Here is a 20,251-nt window from a genome sequence, read left to right as displayed (position 1 = left end):
AGAAAGAAAGAAAGAAAGAAAGAAAGAAAGAAAGAAAGAAAGAAAGAGGAAGGAAGGAAGGAAGGAAGGAAGGAAGGAAGGAAGGAGGGGAGGGAGGAAGGAAGGAGGGAAGGAGGGGAGGGAGGAAGGAAGGAGGGAAGGAGGGAAGGAAGGAAGGAAGAATAGTCTTTTCTGAGTCCATTAGAATGGAATGCTGTGCCATGCTAACAGATCACCTTCTGGAGGCCTCATAGTCTCATCTCCCTACAGAAATCTCATCCATCCCTCCTCTGATCCTGCCAGGGGAGTGATTTTTCTAACCTGGGTTGCATTTCATAATGGGCATCCTTAGGGAATCCTCTTTCACTTAGCTTTGGCCTAGCGGATGTCCAAATCTCAGCTTCTATGACTTCAAAGTTAGTGACACCATTGATTGGGGAATATTTAAATGCTCAGTGGTACATGGATATGATTCCTTATTACTGTACTCTACGAAATGATCATGATAATGACCGAGCTTGCCCCCAAGAAAATACATGAGAAGGCCTCTCCCGCATGCTTGGCAGAGGGCACCATGGGTGTGCAACACTGTAGAGAAAGACAAACTTTCAGTGTGTTAGTTTGGACTTAGTGATGTTTTTTTAATGTTTTCAATTCTTTTGGTAAAAGGAATGGCTATCTAGATGGGGGAGGGAGGATATATTTGGAAGTGTAAGCAATGTGAAAATAAACTCTTGAAAATGGAAAAGTAGAGAAAAGCATATAACATTCCAGGTCAAAACTGAGCTGTTTCCTCCGGCTATTCTTGAGTCAAGACAAAATGAGTTTTGAGTGCGAGATTCCATGGTATGTTTGTGTGCACATGTATATGTGTGTGTGATCATGTGATCTATTAAAAAGGACAACGAGAGAACTCTTCTCCCCACTGCAAAAATCCAAACACCAACCCTGCTGTGATTTCTTTCTCAGGAAAGGGGAAGCTCAGATTAGGGTTTAAATTAATGTTATTTATAGAACAAATTAATGATATGAAAAATACCACATGGAAGCAACAAATAGATGGTATTGACCATATGCTGTGGCGTGCTTTACCCCCTCAATCACCATTCATCATCATGGAGCCCCATGGGCCTCAAATAGCTCTTCTCCTCTGCTGCAGATGCTCCTTGTGCCCACTTTTAGTCACCTTTGTAGCCTGAAGAAAGTGCTGGCTCTGCCACAGGTGTGGGGCCTTTCTGCCTCTCAGTCTGCACATCTGTCAGATGGGGACAAATGTTGGGGCTGTAATGAGGGAAATTTAGGCAAGATCTCATGGATTACTTTGTCGGTGGATAAACTCAGTCCTTGCCTGGAGTTTCTGTCTTCAAGAAATGTACATACTCATGGGGGAAATAGCTTGTAAACCCATTTGTATGTAGGGTCTAAAAAGGTACAAAAGAAATCCAAGACAACTGGACAGGGAGGGATGAGCAGTTGTAAGAATTCAGGAAGACTCCCTGTAGGAGGTGGTCCTTGAACTGGGATTGGAAAGGAAATAGTGATTCTAAGAGGCAAAGGTCATGAATGAATGAATGAAAAAAAGTAGTGAATAATATGATATGCTGAAGTCAGATTGTGTATAAGATTTTAAAATTTAAAATTTTCAATATAGGAGTTTATATATTATATTAATAATAAAAAAGAAATGAGGAATGTTGGACACACCAGTGCATTGCTGGTGGAACTGTGAATTGGCTCAACCATTCTGAAATGTGATTTAGAATTACAGGAAGAAAATTATTAAGATATACATAACTTTTGATTCAGAAATGCCACTTCTAAGCATATATCTCAAAGAGGAAAGAGAGAAAGAAAGGTCCCATCTACACCAAAATATTCCAGCACCACTTTTTACATTAGTGAACAACTGGAAATAATGTCATTGTCTGTTGAGTAGGAATTGCTAAATAAATTGTGGTATTTGGATGTGGTAGAGTTTTCCTGTGATATAGGAAACGATGAGCCTGATAAATATAGAGGTAGAATTTCAACAAACTAATGTAGAGTGTAGTATGTAGACTCAGGAAACCAAAAGAAACAAGTACGACAACAATGGAAATTGAAAGAATAAAACCAAACCAAATGAAAATGTAATAGTTTCTAATGATAATAACCAAGCTTCATCCAGAAACAGTAAGAAAATATACCTCCCTCCTTTCTTGGTCAATAGAGAAGACTCTAGGTAAAGAGGATTGCGTACATATACAGTCAGAATCAAGTAAATTGGCCTAATGTCTTCCCCCACTTGCTTATTTCTTGTTAAAGGGATGGGGAGGGAAGGAGGGATATCTTCAGAAATCAAGGCAATATAAAAGAAAAGATTAAAACACTTAGAAAAAGTGGTCATAAGAGCCTGCTGTAGTTGATTGATTAGGTCAGTGACATATTAAGGTCTGAGTTTGCAGAAAATCATTTTAGTTTTTGCATTCAGGATGGTTGGGAGAGAGACCTGAAGGAGACATACAAAGCAATTTGGAAGTTCTTGTCATTACCCAGGGAAGTGGTGGTGAGGGCTTGGAATGTGCAGTCATCCTGTGAATAGAGAGAAGGGGATAGATATAGGAGACATCATGACTGTAAAGATGCTAAGACAGGAAAGTGATTGTTATAAAGGATGAAAGAGAGTGAAGAATGACGATGTCAGAAAGGTGATGAGCTTGGCTGACTGGGAGGATGGTGGGACCTTCAGCAGAAATGGGGAAATTTGGAGGGAGTAAGGTTTGGGGAAAAACATAATGAGTTCTGTTGGAGGTATGGTGTGTTTGAGATGCCTACAGCACATCCAATTTGAAATGTTCAACAGTCAGTTGGCAATGTGGGACTGGTGATATAGATATGGGATTCATTTAAATAGAGTGATAATTAAACCCACAGAAATTGATGAAGTCATCAAGAGAGAGTATATAGAGAGAAGAAAAGTGGGCCTGGGAAATAGCCTCAGGAAATGCTCACAGTAAAAGGGAACAATATGAAGGACGACAGGCAAAAGATACTGAGAAATAGTGGTCAGGCAGGTAGGAACAGAGGTAAGAGAAAACAGCTTTATGAAAACGTAGGGAGAAGAGGCTATTCAGGAGGGGACAGTTGCACACAGCGGTAAATGTTACATATTCCACCCAGTTGTCTGCCAGCCTCATCTGGCCATCTGCCTACTGTTGTGCATCTCCCCACTACCTCCAGACCCAGGGAAGATGAATTATGTCATCCTTAGCACTGCCACCCTGGGGCCCATTCCTTTTGGATGGAAATGAGCTCCCATTGCACATTATATCAAACCTGTTGTTGTTGTTCAATCGTGTCTGACTCCTCATGACCCCATTCAGAGTTTTCTTTGCAAAGATACTGGAGTGGTTTGCCATTTCCCTTTCCAGATCATTTTATAGGTGAGGAAACCGGGGCAAACAGGGTTAAGTGAGTTGCTTAGGGTCACACAGCTAGGAAGTGTCTGAGGTCAGATTTGAACTCAGGTCTTCCTGACTCTAGACCCAGCACTCTATCCACTCTGCCACCTAGCTGCCTTCCTATTGTCCTTAACATGAGGTTAATTATATGCAACATTTGGAAGGAAGCCATCTAATTAATTTTGATTTGCTTCTAATAATATTAAATCAGACATTGTAAGACTGGTCCCATTAACATGGATCATATGAAGGGAAGTCTACTCAGTGGAGACAAGCAATCTTCTGGTATGCTTACATAGGCATTATTGATGCTGGTAAGTGGGAAATTGGTATCTCAGTCATTGAGTGAGGCTATTTGGCAGCAGGGCAGATTTGGAGCCCAGAGGGAGGTCTAGTCCTGCAGAAGGTTGTGTATGATTCTGTGGGGAGTGGCCATGGAAGGATAGCCCTATATCATGGAGCCCAAGAGTCTGCACAGAGGAGACAAACTTGGTTCTGAAATCAGGAGAGCTGGACTGAACTTCTCATATTATACTTTACTAGCTGCAGGACCATAAAAAGCCCAATCTTCTCTAAATTTAAACTATCTACTCAGGAAGGACACTGTGAAAAAAGCCCTATATAATGTCAAGGAAATGCTATGAACCTTCAGTCTGAAAGGGATCTTTCAAGAGCATGGTTACCCACCTCCCCCATCCATTCCTCCATGAAGACTCCTATCTGATGACATTTTCAGCAAAATGAATTGTTCTTATTATTTTGAAAATCCTCCTTTGGATGGGACACAGATACAAAGTGTCCTAAGAGAAGCGACTCTCCTATTATTCCGTAGTTAATGTTCTCTGGACTCTTGTCAGGATAAATAAAACACGGACTTTTGGTAGCTGAGTGAAAGTATTAAGATGTTATCTATTTTCTTGTCATTATTGAATTGTAAGAAGTTGATATAATGGGAGGTGGGACACTTTTTACCATCAGTATTCCTAAGTCACAACTAGACATTGTAGTCATCAGAGATCTGAGGGTTTTCCATTTCATCTTGATATTTTCCTAGTCCTTTGGAGAAGTGTTCCCTTGCTTCTGATGACTAACTTCTGCATCAGATCACAAACTTCCCAAGTTTTTCAAAATTCTTCCTATTTGTCATTGCTAATAATGTATTACTATTCTATCGCCTTTGTGTGCTGTGACTTACTCAGCCATTCTCTAGTCACTGGGGACTCATTTTTCCTTTTGGATCTTTGCCTTTACAAAAAGTGCTGCCATTGATACTTCTGCATACCATTTCCAAGCTCCTCAAGGCCATATGCCTAGTAGTAGCAACCCTGGGTTAAAGTGAATATAGGATTTGGAGACTTTTCTAATACAATTTCACTTTGGTGACTTGAACATTTTTTTCCATGGTGTTTTTGATGTTTTAAATTCTCTCCCCCACTGCCAGTTGTTTGTTCCTCTCTTCTGACCAATTATTTATTAGGTAATGGCTAGGATGTTTCTATTCTTTTGTATACATTTGGGGTATCTTCTTAGAGATATTCGATGCAATTTTTTCCTCACTTAATGGTTGTCTAGGTGCATTGATTGTATCTGTCAATAAGCTTTTAAAATTGCACATTTTAGAAATATTCTATTTTATTTTTATCAGGCCAAGCATCATTTATTTAGTTAAGATTTTCCTCCCTAGCTGTAGTTGTAAAAACTACCTCCCTCCATTTTCTTCTAGTTTTTTTTATGATACCGAGTCACATATTTAATATCCTTTCCTGCTTGTCCAATTCCCTTACCTTACTCAATACTATTGCCATTAGATTTATGCAGGGATGCCTACTCCCTCCCACCCTATCACCAGAGAAACATTTTTGAAGGGAAAATAGATTCTCAAATGATCATTCCCTAAGAGACATCTATCAGTAAGATGTCCTCCAAAAAGCTGAAACATCATAAAAACATCCACATGCAGACTTGGCGATGGAGAGAGAACCATATTTCAGGGGAGGACCTTGCACAGATGGAATACAAGTGATTTTTCCATGATAAATTAGACTCTAGTTTACACTGTTACCTGCTTGTTGGAAAGAGTGAAATAGCCATTCAATCAAAATTCCAGCTTCTGGAAAGGTAGGCACAGAATCCTGGACAATAATTCACTGGCTGAGCAGCTGAGGAATATTCCTCGACCAAGAGCAGAGGCCCATGATTGGTGCACAATGAGACAGAAATGTAGGAAGGAAACATGCCAGGAAGACAGAGGGACAGTTGGAGTCAGGGAGACCAATATTCTCTACTTTCAGGGAAAAAGGTGGCACCATGGGGCCATTAAGATGGGATCTGCTTTCCCCTAAGTGGGCTGATTGCAGGAATAGGAAAAGGCCGTTTTATTCTTTCAACACAGATGTGTAAACACCAGGACTATGCTGGGCTCACTCAGGGACCACACAGGATAATAGTGGAACACTGGACTGAAAGTCGTGGGAGCCGGTTCCTAGTTCCAGTTCTGCCATCTGGGCTGACAAATGTTCCCAGATCTCTGAGTTTAACTTTCAACATGGGAGTAATGATAACTACCCTAAGTCTCTCAAAGGGTCCTGGTGAGAGATAATTGAGGAGATTTGAATAAAATTCTTGGTAAATCACAAATCATTATGTTAAGTGCCTTGGCAATTATTCTCATACCTCTCTTTAAAACTCACTTTCAACGGCCACCTCTTGAAAACAGTCTTCTCTGATTGTTTTGGCTGTACTGACTGCCTTTCTCTTGGACTTCATAGGGGACTCTTTGCCCTTCTTGATTTGACTTAGCATTTTCGATTGTATATTGGAATTATTTTTATTTGTCTTAGCTGCCCAATAAAATGTGAGCGCAAATGAGGAGGGGCTCTATTGTCTTAAGTGATATGCACCTAATGCTAAGAGGACATTTGTGAGATTGTGTGAACTTAATTACAGAATTTTGGAGTCAGTCTGTCATTCGTTAAACTTTCATTATGTGCCTACTTTGTGCTAAGGGCACTATGTTGAGCGCTGAAGATAAAAAGATAATTAAAAATAATCCCTTCTCTCAAGAACCTCAGTTTAACTGAGTAGAAGCCATGCCAACAGTTATGTATAAACTATCGATGTACAGGAGCAATTGGAAACGAGAGCAGAAGGCAGAAAAATGAAGGGAGCTCAAGAAAGGTTTTCTAAAGAAGGGGCACTTACTTGAAGGAATCCAGGGGAGCCAAGAGGCAGAGAAGAGGAGGAAAAGGCAGAGAAGATGCCTGGTTTCTGGAGATGGGAAGTTGGGATTGAGGAACAGCAAGGTGACCAGAGGCGCTGAATCACAGAGTACCTGCAAAGGGGGCTATAGAAGAGATGAAAAAGGTAAGAGGAGGCCAACTAAGGAAGGGCTTTGAATTTCAAATGGATGATCGTGGATATATACACATACACACATATGTACATATAATATCATTTTATATATTAGATATTATGTGTAACATATATAATATTATAAATGTATATATATATTACATAAGATTATCTATCCAGATTATCTGGAGTTTATGGAGCTGGGAGGTCATGCAGTCAGCCCTGTGCTTCCATATTTCACAGTCCATGGAAGCAACAAGGCAGAAGCTTAGAACAGAGAACAGAGAATGTCAGAGTTGGTAGAGATCTTCACTCAGAGAGCCACTCCAGCTCCAGGAGGTTAGGAAGTGACCCCAGTGTTACACAGCTAGGAAATGCCAAAGCCAAGAATCAAACCCAGGTTTCTGACCACTGGGATCTCTCTATTGGATTGCAGCTGCCTCTCAAAAGGGCTTTGTAATTCTGGTTCAGAAAGTGAATAGAGACTGAGAGCTCACTTTGCTGCTTTGAGATACTTTCTTTGTTCTTTCTGCCACTCCCTTTCTCACACTAGCATCACCCAGGACTACCTTGGTAAGTAGTGAGCATCCTGTCAAAACTGAGGCTGGATGGCAACGTGCCCAGGATACCATAGAAGGAATGGTCGCTCAGGTATTGGTCACCTTAGAGGCTCTCTGAGGTTCCAGTGAGCTCAGAGAATCTGTGATTCAATCTCCTGGCTCTCTCTCAATAAGAGGATTCACACTCAAATATCTACTTTCATCTCAGATCCTGAACAGGCTTCATAAGCATCAATTAGATTTTGATTGATTAATTAATGCACTTGGCCCCACTGGCACTTTCTTCTAAAAGTAACCTAAGGGATAGCAACAGTGCCTTATTATTGTATGAAATAAACTCCTGAGGTTGATCGATTTCCTATAAAATGAAAGTGGGGAAGAACTCGGACAAGAGTTTCCTCAGACGAGAGGAAATTTATTTTGTCTTCAGAAAAAAATCAATCTATGGCATCTGTGGATTTGAATCAAAATGGAAATTGGGGCTCTGAGTTCTAATTCTGGCTCAGATTGTCCTACTGTGTGACCTTGAAGAAGTCATCCAGCCTTCAGACTGCCACTTTTCAGTGAAATGAATTGGATAGCTCCGTTGCCCTCTGGAGACAATCCTAAGCTCTGACATTCCATGTTCTCATGCCCTTGAAAGCTCTAACCTCCATAGCCCCAATACAAATCGACTTCTTCAGACTATGTGGTGTTATTTTATAAAGATGTAATTTAAAAAATTCTCATTTAGCATCAAGGGAGTCAATGGAATTGTCCATGAGAGTTGGGAAGGACCTCAGAAGCCATCTAGCTGAATACTCTTACTTTGCCTGTGAAAAACTGAGGCCCAAGATGAGTGATGTGGAGAATGAGTCGACAGGACAATGGGAGTGATGGAGGCACCTTGGGTACCACCTAATTCTACTCCAATCCTCTCATTTGGTCAATGAGGAAATAATGGATATCCTGAGAGGGAAGGTGATTTACCCAGGGTACCACAGGTAGCAAGTAGCAAGTGACAGAAATAGACTAGGAACCCAGGCCTTTTAATGGCCGATCCATTGGTCTTTTCACTGTATCATGTAAATATGAAGCATTTTGGAAATCTCAGTGTCCTGTAGATAGGGATGATCTAATTACTAGTGTCCTTAATAGCAGTAATGGTGATGATAACAGCTACATCTGTCATATGGGAAGGTTTATGACAACTCTACCAGCTAGATCATGTAAATCTCAGGATCCCTATTTTACAGAGTAAGAAACCAAGGCCCAGGGAGCTTTTTAAACTTGCCTATACTCCTAGAGCAGGTGGGAAGTGCCATAGGTTTAGAATTGCAACCTTCTCTCCACATTCTGTTTTTGTTTTCTGGAAAATGGGATATTTTGTTTTATTTATTTATTTTTTATTAATTTGTTTGTTTCCTTTCATTTACAGGATTAAATTCCACAATTCCTTGAGTTTCACATTTTGTCCCCCTCCCCCCCATGGCGGCTTATAGTCAAGTATAGGATCTGTAAATACTTTCACATTATACATTGGTCAGGTTATAAGGACGGATTGTACCAGCTGGAATGAAAAATGATAAAGAGGACATAAAACCAGATAAGAAAACGAAAAAGATCAGGTATTTTGCTTCCACCTGGATATAAACTTAGTTCTTTCTAGTTCTTTCTCTGGATGCACATTTTTCTCTCCATCATGAGTCTTTTGGGATTGACTTATATCACTGCATTGCTGAGAAGAGTCCAGTCTATCAAAGTTGGTCATCACACATACGTTGTGTCTGTAATTGTGTACAAATTTCTCCTGGTTCTACTCTTCTCACTCAGCATCAGTTCTTTTAAGCCTCTTGAAATGGGATATTTTGGAAAGAACAGAGAAAAGGATGACCAAGATGGGAAGGGACACCAAAGTTCCAACCCTGGTTTGAAGAACTGGAACAGCTTGGTCAGGAGAAAAGGCTCCAGAGAGGAAGTGCTCATTCTCTTTAAATATCTGAAGGACCAGACTTAGGAAGAACAATTGGATTTGTTCTGGCTGGACCCAGAGGGCAGGCTGAAAAGCAGTGGGCATGGTAGTGGAGCTTTCTGCTTGGTAGAAGAAAAAACAACCCCTTTCTAACAGGCAGAGTTGTCCAAAATTGGCTTCCTTAGGAAGAGGTGAAGTATTCAGCTCTGGGACAATTGAAGCACAGGGTGGCTACCCACGGGCTAGGATCAGGCATTTTGGTGAAGGGGTCTAAACCTCCGAATGGATTTATACCATTGGACCTCTGAGGTAGCTTACAACTCAGAGATATTGTGATTCCAACCCACATGGATCTGTGTACATGCTTGAACACCCAGGTGTGCAAACACATGCACATATAGACCCAATGCACAAACACTTGGGTAGGCAATCACAATCAGTCAGCATCTCTTAAGTGCCAGAATATTCCAAGTAGTGGGTTAAGCATGTAGAAAAGTGCACACATGCACACCCTCAAATTTAGGCACATTCCCAGGCACACAAAAATGTGGGCTTACACACAGACTCATGCCCAACACCCACACTCCCCCACCCCCCACTTGAAGTTGAAAACACATTGTCAAGTGGGCACCAAGTTCATACCTTGAACCTCACTTCTCCCAGTTATCTCCTTCAGAGAACAATGAATTACTATTTGCCTGCACATTTAGTTTTGCATGGGAATTATGAGCTCCCTGGTTTTTTTAAAAGCACTTTCCTCCTATTCCCTGACAGAAAGAAAATGCATGTTTCTACAGGCTTGCAGAACATCCTCCCTGCTCCCCCCAACCTGGCAGCCCTTTAGAGATGGAGTACTTTCCTCTGATCTATGAGTCACCTCCAGTGTTTCTCTGACTTCCAAACAAAGTTGGAAAGATATGATTCATCATTTCTGTGTATCTGTTGTTTTTCAAAATATTCTTTCTTGTTGCTATTAAAAATGGAGCTGGTGCTATTGTGCTACAAGAAATGATGAGCAGATGGATTTCAGAAAAAGCTGGAAAAATTTGCATGAACTGATGCTGAGTGAAGTAAGCAGAACCAGGAGATCATTGCAACATCATGTGATGATCATGTGATGATAGACTTAACTCTTCTCAGCCATACAATAATCCAAGATATTTCCAAAAGACTTGTGATCGAAATGTTATCCACATCCAGAGGAGAAAAAAACCTATGGAGTCTGAATGTATACTGTAGTATATTATTTTCTCTTTTTTTCTTTCTCGTGGGTTTTTCCTTTTGTTCTGATTCTTCTTTCATGGCATGACCATTGAGGAAACGTGTTTAGGATGATTGTACATCTATAGCCTATATTGAATTGCTTTCAGTCTTGGGGAGGTAAGAGAAGAGGAGAAGGAGGGAGGGAGGGAAGGAGAAAAAATTGGAACTCAAAGTCTGGTGAAAATAAATGTTGAGAATTAAAAAAAAAGAAATGATGAGCAGCTGGATTTCAGAAAAATCTGGAAAGACTTACATGAACTGATGCGATAACATTGTGCATGATTAGCTATCATAGATTGTAATGAATGTTGAAAACTATCTTTACATGTAATTGGAAAAACAGATGCTATTTTTAAGATATGCAGCTGATCAGGAGATTTTGACAAAATTGTTGACCCCACACATTGAAGGACAAAACTGCAATCATTTTCTCAGAGCTGATGGCAGTCACTGGCCATGTCCTCAGCTGGTCCATCGGACCATCAATGACAAGGATGCATTTTTCAGAGGTCAGGTGTGTCTCTCTTGGAAGCTAGACTGGGAAGGCTCCTGGGGTGATTATAGAAAAGGATAAGGCTTTTAAACTCCTCTGATAGCCCCAGTCTAGACTGGTGTTATGGCACCAGTAGCGACGAGTTTAACGCACACTATAAAACAAGAAGTCTATTACATTTGTGATCTTTTTTGAGAGTAGAGTTTGTCCTTTGCCTTTCTTTGTATTCTTAGAGTTTAGCACTGTGTTTGGGAAATAGTAGGTGCTTAATAATTGAGAACTGATTCTTGGGGAAATGAAAACAGTGCTGTGTGAGAGCAGTTATGTGAGAGAGGGTTCTTCCGGATCAGGTGATCATGGGAAGCTTCTTGGAAGAGGGCAAGTTGGACTTCACTTTTATCAGATAGGTAGTAATTCAGTTCTGGAGGGATCTGAATGGTTCAATAACTATTTATCAAATGCCTCCTCTGTTCCTAGGGAATGTCATCATGGTACAGCAGACACAGAACTGATCCCAGAGTCTGGAATACTAGAGTTCAAACCCAGACTATGGGTGAGTCATTTTATGTCTCAGTGTCCCATCTGGGCCATCCCATCTGCCCTGCATTTGGACCCTCAGCTCCACCCCCACCCTCTCCCCAGTCTCTAACCTGCTGATGTACCCTGAGGATCATTAGGCCTTTTCCAGTAACTCAGAGGTTTCACCTTCCTTTCAAGTATTATCTTCCCCAATCAGAGTCGGAGCTCCCTGAGAGCTGGCACTGTCTTTGAGTTTGTATTTATTTATATCTCTCATCCTTAACATACGCTTGACATATTGTAAGCACTTAAATGCCTATTCAATCATTCCTTCATTCATTCCTGGCAAAACAGTCACATATCTTCTTTGTAGGGGGACTTAGCTCAATGGAAGTTCTGAAACCGAGAAAATCACAGTCCTAGACCCTCCCCTCCAAAAGTTCAAGATGCCAGACTGTGGAGATACAAGGACAAAACACACCTGCCCTCAGGAGACTTACATTATATGGGAGGAGAGTTTACAATCTTGAGACAAAGATGTAAATACAAAGTGATTGGAAGGAATTTCTAATTGCTAAGACATGACCCGGCATTGACTGCAGGCTTGGCACTGTGGACATTGGTCTAGAAAGGTTTCCTGTACGAGGAGGCAGTGGAACCACATTGTGAAGGAAAAAGGGGATGTAGAGAGGCCTAGAGAGGCAGTGTCTTCCCAGCATGGCAACAAGGTCTGGGTGCAAAAGCTGGAAGGGGGAATGGCTTGCCCAGGGAGCAGCTCATAGACCAGCATGGCCTGAATGGTATCTGTGTGAAGGGGAAGAATGGCAAGTAAGCCTGGAATGTCTTTGTCTTCCATTTCCTCAATTGTAGGACTCACCAGGGCCCCAGAGATGCCTCCCAGTCCTGTTTGCCCTGAGCCTGGTGGGCCCAGACTTCTGCCTCCCTGCCGCTTCATCTGGAACAGAAAAGAAATGGGATGACTTGTGCCCAATTCCAGGGCACCTCTCAGGCTGCCTTTCCCCTTGGGGCTCATGAATGTTTGTGTCCTTCCTAAACAAAGGCTCTCAGAGAATGCCAGTGTCTGTTAAAGGGAAGGCAAATGCACTTAGCTTCAGGTATTTTCAGTTCTTCTCTTGCAAAAGGAAAACCAAAATAAAATGGTATGCAAAATTGCAAGGAGGTGTGTCTCATGTCTAGGCGATTGCTGCAGGGTCCTGAGGGGCCAGTGATAGAGTAGATATCCAAAACTGTCATTTTACTTGTGTGTTATTTCTTCTATGCCATGCTGTAGTCTATCATGGGATCTCATGTGTCAGAAGCTTCCACAGGCAGCCATACTCTGAGCAATGGAAGATAGCCCAGGAAATGACTTTGGGAATGAGAAGACATCATTTGTCTGCTGTGGCATGAGCCCTGGGCCTGAACTCCCAGCCACATGTGGTGGACAAAGAGGGGAGTCGCACTCTGGGGCCTCTGGCTCTGAACTGCTTGAGAATTTAGTCTCAGGAGCTTTTCCACATGCTAAAGGAGCAGGGAAACATGCTACTCCTTGAAACCTGATGGTGAGCTTGGAGGTCTAAGGTTATAGGACTCAAGGGAAGAAGCACTACACACATGCATGTAAGTCCTGGCTCTATCCTGTGACCATGTGCATTGTGACCCTGGATGAAGCATGTCTATCTGAGCTTCCTACAAAATGAATGGAACTGATAATATTGGAACTACCCACTACACAGGACCATGGAACAAAATGCTTTGTTTGCAAAGTCTCATGGAAATTGAATTCAGAAAAAGGATGGATTGGAGGAAAGGAAAGATGGGAGGAAGGAAAGAGAAAAGGAGTCAAGGACGGAAATATGGAAGGGAAGGAAGGAGGGAAGAAGGGGAGGAAAGGAAGAAGAAAGGCAGAGAGGAAAGGAAAGAAAGAAGGAAGGGAGGAAGGAGGGAGGGAAGAAAAGGAAGAGAAATAATCCAATCCTTAGAAGCAGTACCAAATCTAAGAATAGCCAATGTTATTGAGTTGTGCTGACAGTTTAGCAATATGCTTTCATAGAATTATAAAAGGATATGAAATCAGGGTTCCTGGATGTGGATCACAGCTTTGTTAATTACTATCTATGTGCCCTTGGGCAAATCACTTCATGTCTAATATGACTCAATCTTCATCTCTGTGAAGTGGGCATGACAGTGTTTGCACTAATGATTTTGAGGTATTTGGGATTTGCAGAAAGTGCTTTGTAAATGACAAAATCCCATATTAATGGGAAATATTATCCGTGTTCATGCTTTATGTCCTCTTAGGTTGAGACATCCTTGAGGTCAGAGGCTATATCTCATTTATTTCTAAATCTCTCTATCACTAAGAACAACGTATTATTGGTAGGAATGCCTTAAACTTAGTGGTAGAATGGATGAATGGATCAATTATGAACACTTTTGAGTACCCTCTGACATTGTCTCATGAATCACCATGGCACAGAGTTGACTTTGGCTCTCAAAGAATAATCTCTGGCCAGTCCTACCAAACTGAAAGCAAACAGGTGAACAAAAACAAAACTGGGTGTATGACCTCATTGATGGACTTTATGTGGTTCTGGCTTCTGAGGACCAGAGGAGCTAAGGAGAAGCTCATTATGAGAAAAGCTCTCACCAGTGGATGAAACATTTTTCAGTCATAGCACCTCATGAAACCTTCTTTTAGAATGGGGAGAGTAGCGGCAAATGTCAATAGAGGCAACTCTCATTCCAAAGAAATAAGTTTTCAGAGTATTGAAATGAGTACTCCAGGACGATAGCAGGTCATAAATGGAAAGTGTCCCAATCTTGACATGTGATGCCTTGAGTTGGAATATCTACCCTGGAGTTTATTTGGTGCATTACCTTGGACATTTCCCCATCTGTAAAGTGACTGTAATCATGTAGGCATGGCTTCCTCACAGGGCTGTTGAAAGTCTGTAAAAATAGCAGCAATTGTTATAAAGTACTCCAAAGTGTTTTAAATGGTCCATAGACAGTCAGTTAACAAGCAATGTTTTTCTTATCTTCAGATGTCAGCTCTATCACTATGGAAATGACCTTGTGACCTAATTGGGAGGGGGCACTCTGTGAAACTGAAGCGACCAGAGCTGTTCCTGCTTGGATATTCATCTTAGTCTTAGGAGGCTTCTGGGGCCACATCTTTTATTCATGCTGTCCATGCAGATGATATGGGGCGGTATCTTGAATGACTTGGTGAGATTTATTTTATTTTGGGCAATGGCTTGGGATTAATGCAATAACCTGTTATCTTTAAATGTGAATAGAGCCCTTGCCTGACTCTATTTAGAACATCACTGGGATGAGTTGGCTCAAAGTCAGACTTATTAAGCTAATTTGAGAATTGATATTTTGGGCAGTTTCCCTTAAGGAAGATGAGATCAGGGTTGGAGCGAGTCACAAGGGGAGGGGCAGCAGAAAAAAACCAAAGACTTTTCAACAAAAGCAAATGTGAGACAGTAATAAGGTGTCCTGATTCTTCTGATGAGGAAAGGACCATACTCCTTACTGGGGTAAGGCTAGAGAGGAATCAGGGAGATCTCCAAAGAGGAGATGCCAATGAGCTGGACCCTGCAGGATTTTTAGTGAGGGGATGGGGTGGGAAGGTGCTTAGAATGGCATACTAGAAGGATGCTACAGAGATATTCTGCCTGAACTTCAACAAAGAATTAGACAAAGTCTCTTCTGTAGTCCTTGCAAGGGAGGCAGGGGAGGCAAGCTACACTGGATAGACTTGGAAATGGTGGAACGATTAGATCTACAGTAGAGTTGGTAATGGTTTAATGTCAACTTCGAAGTCTGACTTTGGTGTAGTACTTCCAGATATTCCTTTGTCTCTGTTCTGTTGAGAATGCTTTATCAATAACTTAAATGCAGAAATAGGTGATATGTGTGTCAAGTCTGGAGGAGACACAAAGCTGGGAGGGATGGCTCACTGAAAACACAGTAGTGTTGGACTCCCAAAAGACCTTAGAAGCCTAGCACAATGGGTCAAATGTATTAAGGTGAAATCTAATAGGGACAGCTGCAAAGATTGGGAATCCAGAACCGAATAAAGAAAGCAGAATGAATTGTGTTCTGGGTGACCTAAGTCACTTAATAAGCATTTATTAAGTGTCCATTATGTTCCAGGCACTGTGCTAACTGCTGAAGATACAAAGAAAGACCAAAGATTGACTTTGCTCCCAAGGCAGTCTTGGTGTGGTATGGGAGTGTAAGGCTTATGGGATTTAAAGATCTTCCATGCCCCATTGGACTTGCTGACGTAGCAGGAAGGGGTGGAGCAAGAGGAAGCAGAAGCCAAACTAGAGTTCATGTGGTGACTAGCAGTGGCTGTGATGGCAGCAGCAACAAAGGCAGCAGAAGCACAAATCTCTTTTTGAGCCAGCCAGAATTTCTGCTAAGGACTCCTGCTGAGGACTGCCAGGGGCTGGAGCTGCTGGGAGCACGCTTGCTGGATGCTGGGTGGGTGGTTGCTGTGAGTGGGGAGGGCAGGACCTTTGCCTGAGGTAGCCTATTCTGTTTTAAAGGCTTGAGAATGTGATTGCCTTCTACTTTATCTACCTGTGCCAATTTCATAACTACTCTGATGGCTTTGACTTTCTGGTTTTGGGACTCAGTCTTTTGGTATTTTAATAAACATTCTCTCTTTATCCCCCATATAGAAAGCCTGATATATTTTGTGATTGATAACTACATCAGCATATCTGTAATTGCCATAGGCATTGTGAATATTGCATTGCTGATATAGAGAGGCAACATGCAAATAGTCACACCCAAACACACTATTTACAGGATGGATTGGAGAGAAACAACAGAAGAAAGGCACTGGGGTTAAGGGCAATCATGGAAGGCTTCCTGGAGAGAGGGGTTTAGGAACATTTTCTGGGCTTTCAGAATGGTACAGATTGTTCTCTGCTTAAGAGCCTATTTTTGAAGACAAATATTTTCTTCAAGACACAGATATGGATGTGAAGTGTGGACCCTCCCTATGTTGGCAGCATTGTAGGTACCCTAAATGGCAAGAAATACTAATGGTGGGGTGGGTTTGCGGTAATACATAATGACATACATAGAAGAAGCATCACTGAAAACATCATAGTTCTATGGCCAGAACAGGTCAAAGTCAGATAAAAAGGGACTAAGCAGAGTGCTTCCCTGGGCCCCAGACACTGCTAAAAGACGTTAAAGAAGGTCTTGATCATATTGGATAAGTTTCTTATTGAAGATCTATAGGAGAATGAGGACAAAAAAAGTGTCTAAAAGATAAAAAAAAATCACAAATTGATGGTCATCCAACAAGTGTCCCCCCTGAAAAGATCTATCAGAGTATTGAATTTCAAAAGTCAGATTGGACAAAATCCAGGTGTATGTGGTGAGGGAGGATGTGTGACTCAACTACACATCCCATCAAAAAGATCTGAGGATACAAAAGGACAAAAAGTTCTATCTTCTTATCAAGTCACCAGGGTAGCACGCCATTAGAATTTAGGTTGCATTGAAAGAGTTTGGCCATTTGTGACTTTAGACGTAAGAGTCCCAGTGTCTTCTGCCTTCATCACACCTAATCTGGAATGTTTCATTTGCTAAGATATTGAGAGTCCTTGAGGAGCTCAACCAGGACAGCAAATGCACTGGACTGGAGAGGTGATGTGGGTGGATCAGTCAAAGGAACTGGAATATTTAGCCAGAGGACAGAATTTAGAGGAAACACGATAATTGCCTCTAAGTATTTTAAGGACTATAATTGGGAAGATGGATGGGATTCAGTTTGTTCTATTTGGCCCTAGAGAACACAGAACTGTATGTGGGAACTGCAAAAATGGATATTTTGGTTCTATGGTGAGAAAAAACAGATCAGTAAACCAAATTACCTTTCTAATAGACAGATACCAAAGAGCAATGGGGCAATAGCCTTATAGCTTGGGAGGCGATAGCTTTCCTATTTTCGTAAGCCTTCAAATGAAGGTTGGATGACTATTTGCTGGGAATGTTAAAAAGAGAGATTTTGCTCAAGTTCAGAATGAAGCAGAGATTCCCTGAGGTTGCAGCCAGATCTGAGACTCTTAATGGAACCAACCCTGCCACAGCAGCACTCAGACTATCATTTGAGGCTGTCGTTTTAGAAAGGAATGAGATGGCATTATTTTGATGGGATTTGGAAATGTTCCCCCCAAAAGTGGTCTAGGAAGCATATAATGTCATGAGAGGAAAGAGAGAAGGCAAGACACAAATTTCTAAAATGATGATTCATGAAAAAGTGGTTTGGAATAAGAGAAACTGAATTTGCATCACAGCTCTCTTATTTTCTGCCTCTGTGACTTCATATATTTGACTTGTCCCCTCTGAACCTTAATCTCCTCTGTAAAATGTAGGATTTAAGAATCACTCCAGTTCTAAATATCTCATCAGATAATGAAAACAAAGACAGTTCAGGCACATCTTTAGTCCAAGAACTGAGCACAGTGGAGATTTCCTGGGTACTGGAAATTCAGGTTCTGGCATTCAGCAATTCTCCCTTAAGCTTTTGTCTGTCTCCATTCTATCCCACAGATAAGGCCCACTTTATTCATAAGCACTTGGTGATAGCATTTGGGGATGTAGCAGGAAGCACCCCAGTGTCCCCAGGGTGGCTGCTCACACAGGTTCTTACATCTGCTTTGATAAAGGAAAGCAACTCAAAATGGCTTAACAAGCTTACTTTAATCAGTCAAACATATATCATTTACCTCGTTCAGGGGAAAAAGGTCAGCACCCCGAACTTCAGAGTATACAGGCAGAATTATCAAGATAGAGAAACAGATCAAGTAGACAGATTTCCAAACTGTCTAACCATTACATCCATACCAAATCAACATCTGGGTTTTTCAAAGCCAGGGGCTCTCAACAATGGCTTCCCAGAGTTTCATCTCATCAAATCACAGAACACTTCTCAAAGTGAGCCCCAAAACAAAGCTACACATCAGGGCTTATATAGTCTTCTCCTGGCTCAGAGAATGTAACAACCTTCTGGACTCACTGGCCAATCAAGAAGTTAGCTGAAAAACAAGCCTCCCACCCCAGGCTCCAGGTGCACTTTAGCCTATGCGCAGGGAAGATCTTTAAATTTGCACTTCCATTACAGGGGGTACCCAGGCAAGTCCACTCTGTTCCAGAAATCTCTATCCCAATCTAGCCATATGGGTACCACTGCCTGAAAGCCAACCAGTAATGAGCCTGTGCATTGCAATCCTGCCATAATAGCTCAGTAGTTTCAGTTCATTTAATAGAACCTTGGATGGTATGTCCTCTATTCCTCTCTCTTTCTGGAGAACCCTGGTGTGGTCTGATCAGGACAGGGAACAGGGTGACTATCTAGTCCCTTGTTCCAGATGCTGTCCCTCCCTTAAAGCAGTCCCCATTCAAAGAACTTTAGCTTTAGGGATTCAATTTGTCAAGTGAGGAGTGGCAGAGTTTGGAGCCTTGAGTCAACATATCATTAACAGTCTGGGAGGTGAGGGGAGGAGGAGAAGGCTGGGGCTGCCATCTATAGGTACATATACCATTAAGTGCTGACACCCATGGTTGATGGAGGCAGTCCTGTGGTTGATGTCATTTATGGAAGGTCAGCAAAGAGTGACTGTTGACATGATGATACTAGACTGGAGAGATGAATAACCACTGCACCTATAATTTGGAAGGAGAGTGGCTAGGGGAGGGATTCAGGGTGATGATGAGGAGAAGGAGAATGATAGCTTCCCTTGGCATATTTCTGTCCCATCCATTGTCTCAGATGAGCCTCATAATTATCTCATGAGGGAGGGAGGAAAGACCAAGATGATTATCCCCAAACTGAAGACAAAATGGTCAGGATTAACCATGGACATAACCATTCAAGAAACTTTTATGAAGTAGCTACTATCATGTGACTACAATGTCCACACCTTTTAATCGAGAGATCTCACTGCTAGGCATCTATCTCAAGAAAGTCAATGGCAAAAAAAAAATTCCTTTTACATGAATGTGTTTATAGCACTGCCTTTGTGTTGGTAAAGAACTGAAGACAATGGTGATGCCCATTGACTGAAAAATGGCTAAAGAAATTGTGGTCCATGAATGTAATGGAACCTCATTGTACTTGATGAAACAACAAAGCAGCATGGGGAGACTTCTTTGAACTGATGCAGAGTAAAGCAAAATCCACGTGACCACATGTATAAGTGATCACATTCCACCCCATCTCCAAAAGATTGTTTCCTTGATCATCCCGACTTGCTTGCTATAGACATGTCTTGCCAACTCCAAAAATCCTTTCAATTCATTCCCCCTTCTAGATGTTATATTACATGTCTCCTCTCTCTTGTGGCTTAACTTCTGGAGAAGGTCATCTGCAGAAGGATTCTCCACTTCCTTTCCTCTCAGGTCATCTGTAGAAGGCACCTCCACTTCCTTTCTTCTCATTCTCTTTTTAATTTAAGCCACAGACTGGTTTCTGAAATCATCATCCAAAAGAAACTTTTCCTTTCAAAGGTAGCATTGATCTCCCGGTTGCTGAATCCAATGGTCTGTTATCAGTCCTTATCCTTCTTAACCTCTCTGCAGCCTTTGACACTGCCAATGACCCTCTTCTCTTTGAGACTCTCTTTTCTCTAAGTTTTTATGACACTACTCTCTATTTTTT

The sequence above is a fragment of the Petaurus breviceps genome, unplaced genomic scaffold (genome assembly GCF_028583685.1).
Source record: "Petaurus breviceps papuanus isolate PSGF00001 unplaced genomic scaffold, PetGlider_PUasm1.0 391, whole genome shotgun sequence".
Classification (NCBI taxonomy): Eukaryota; Metazoa; Chordata; class Mammalia; order Diprotodontia; family Petauridae; genus Petaurus; species Petaurus breviceps.
Note: the sequence above shows the minus strand (reverse complement) of the source record.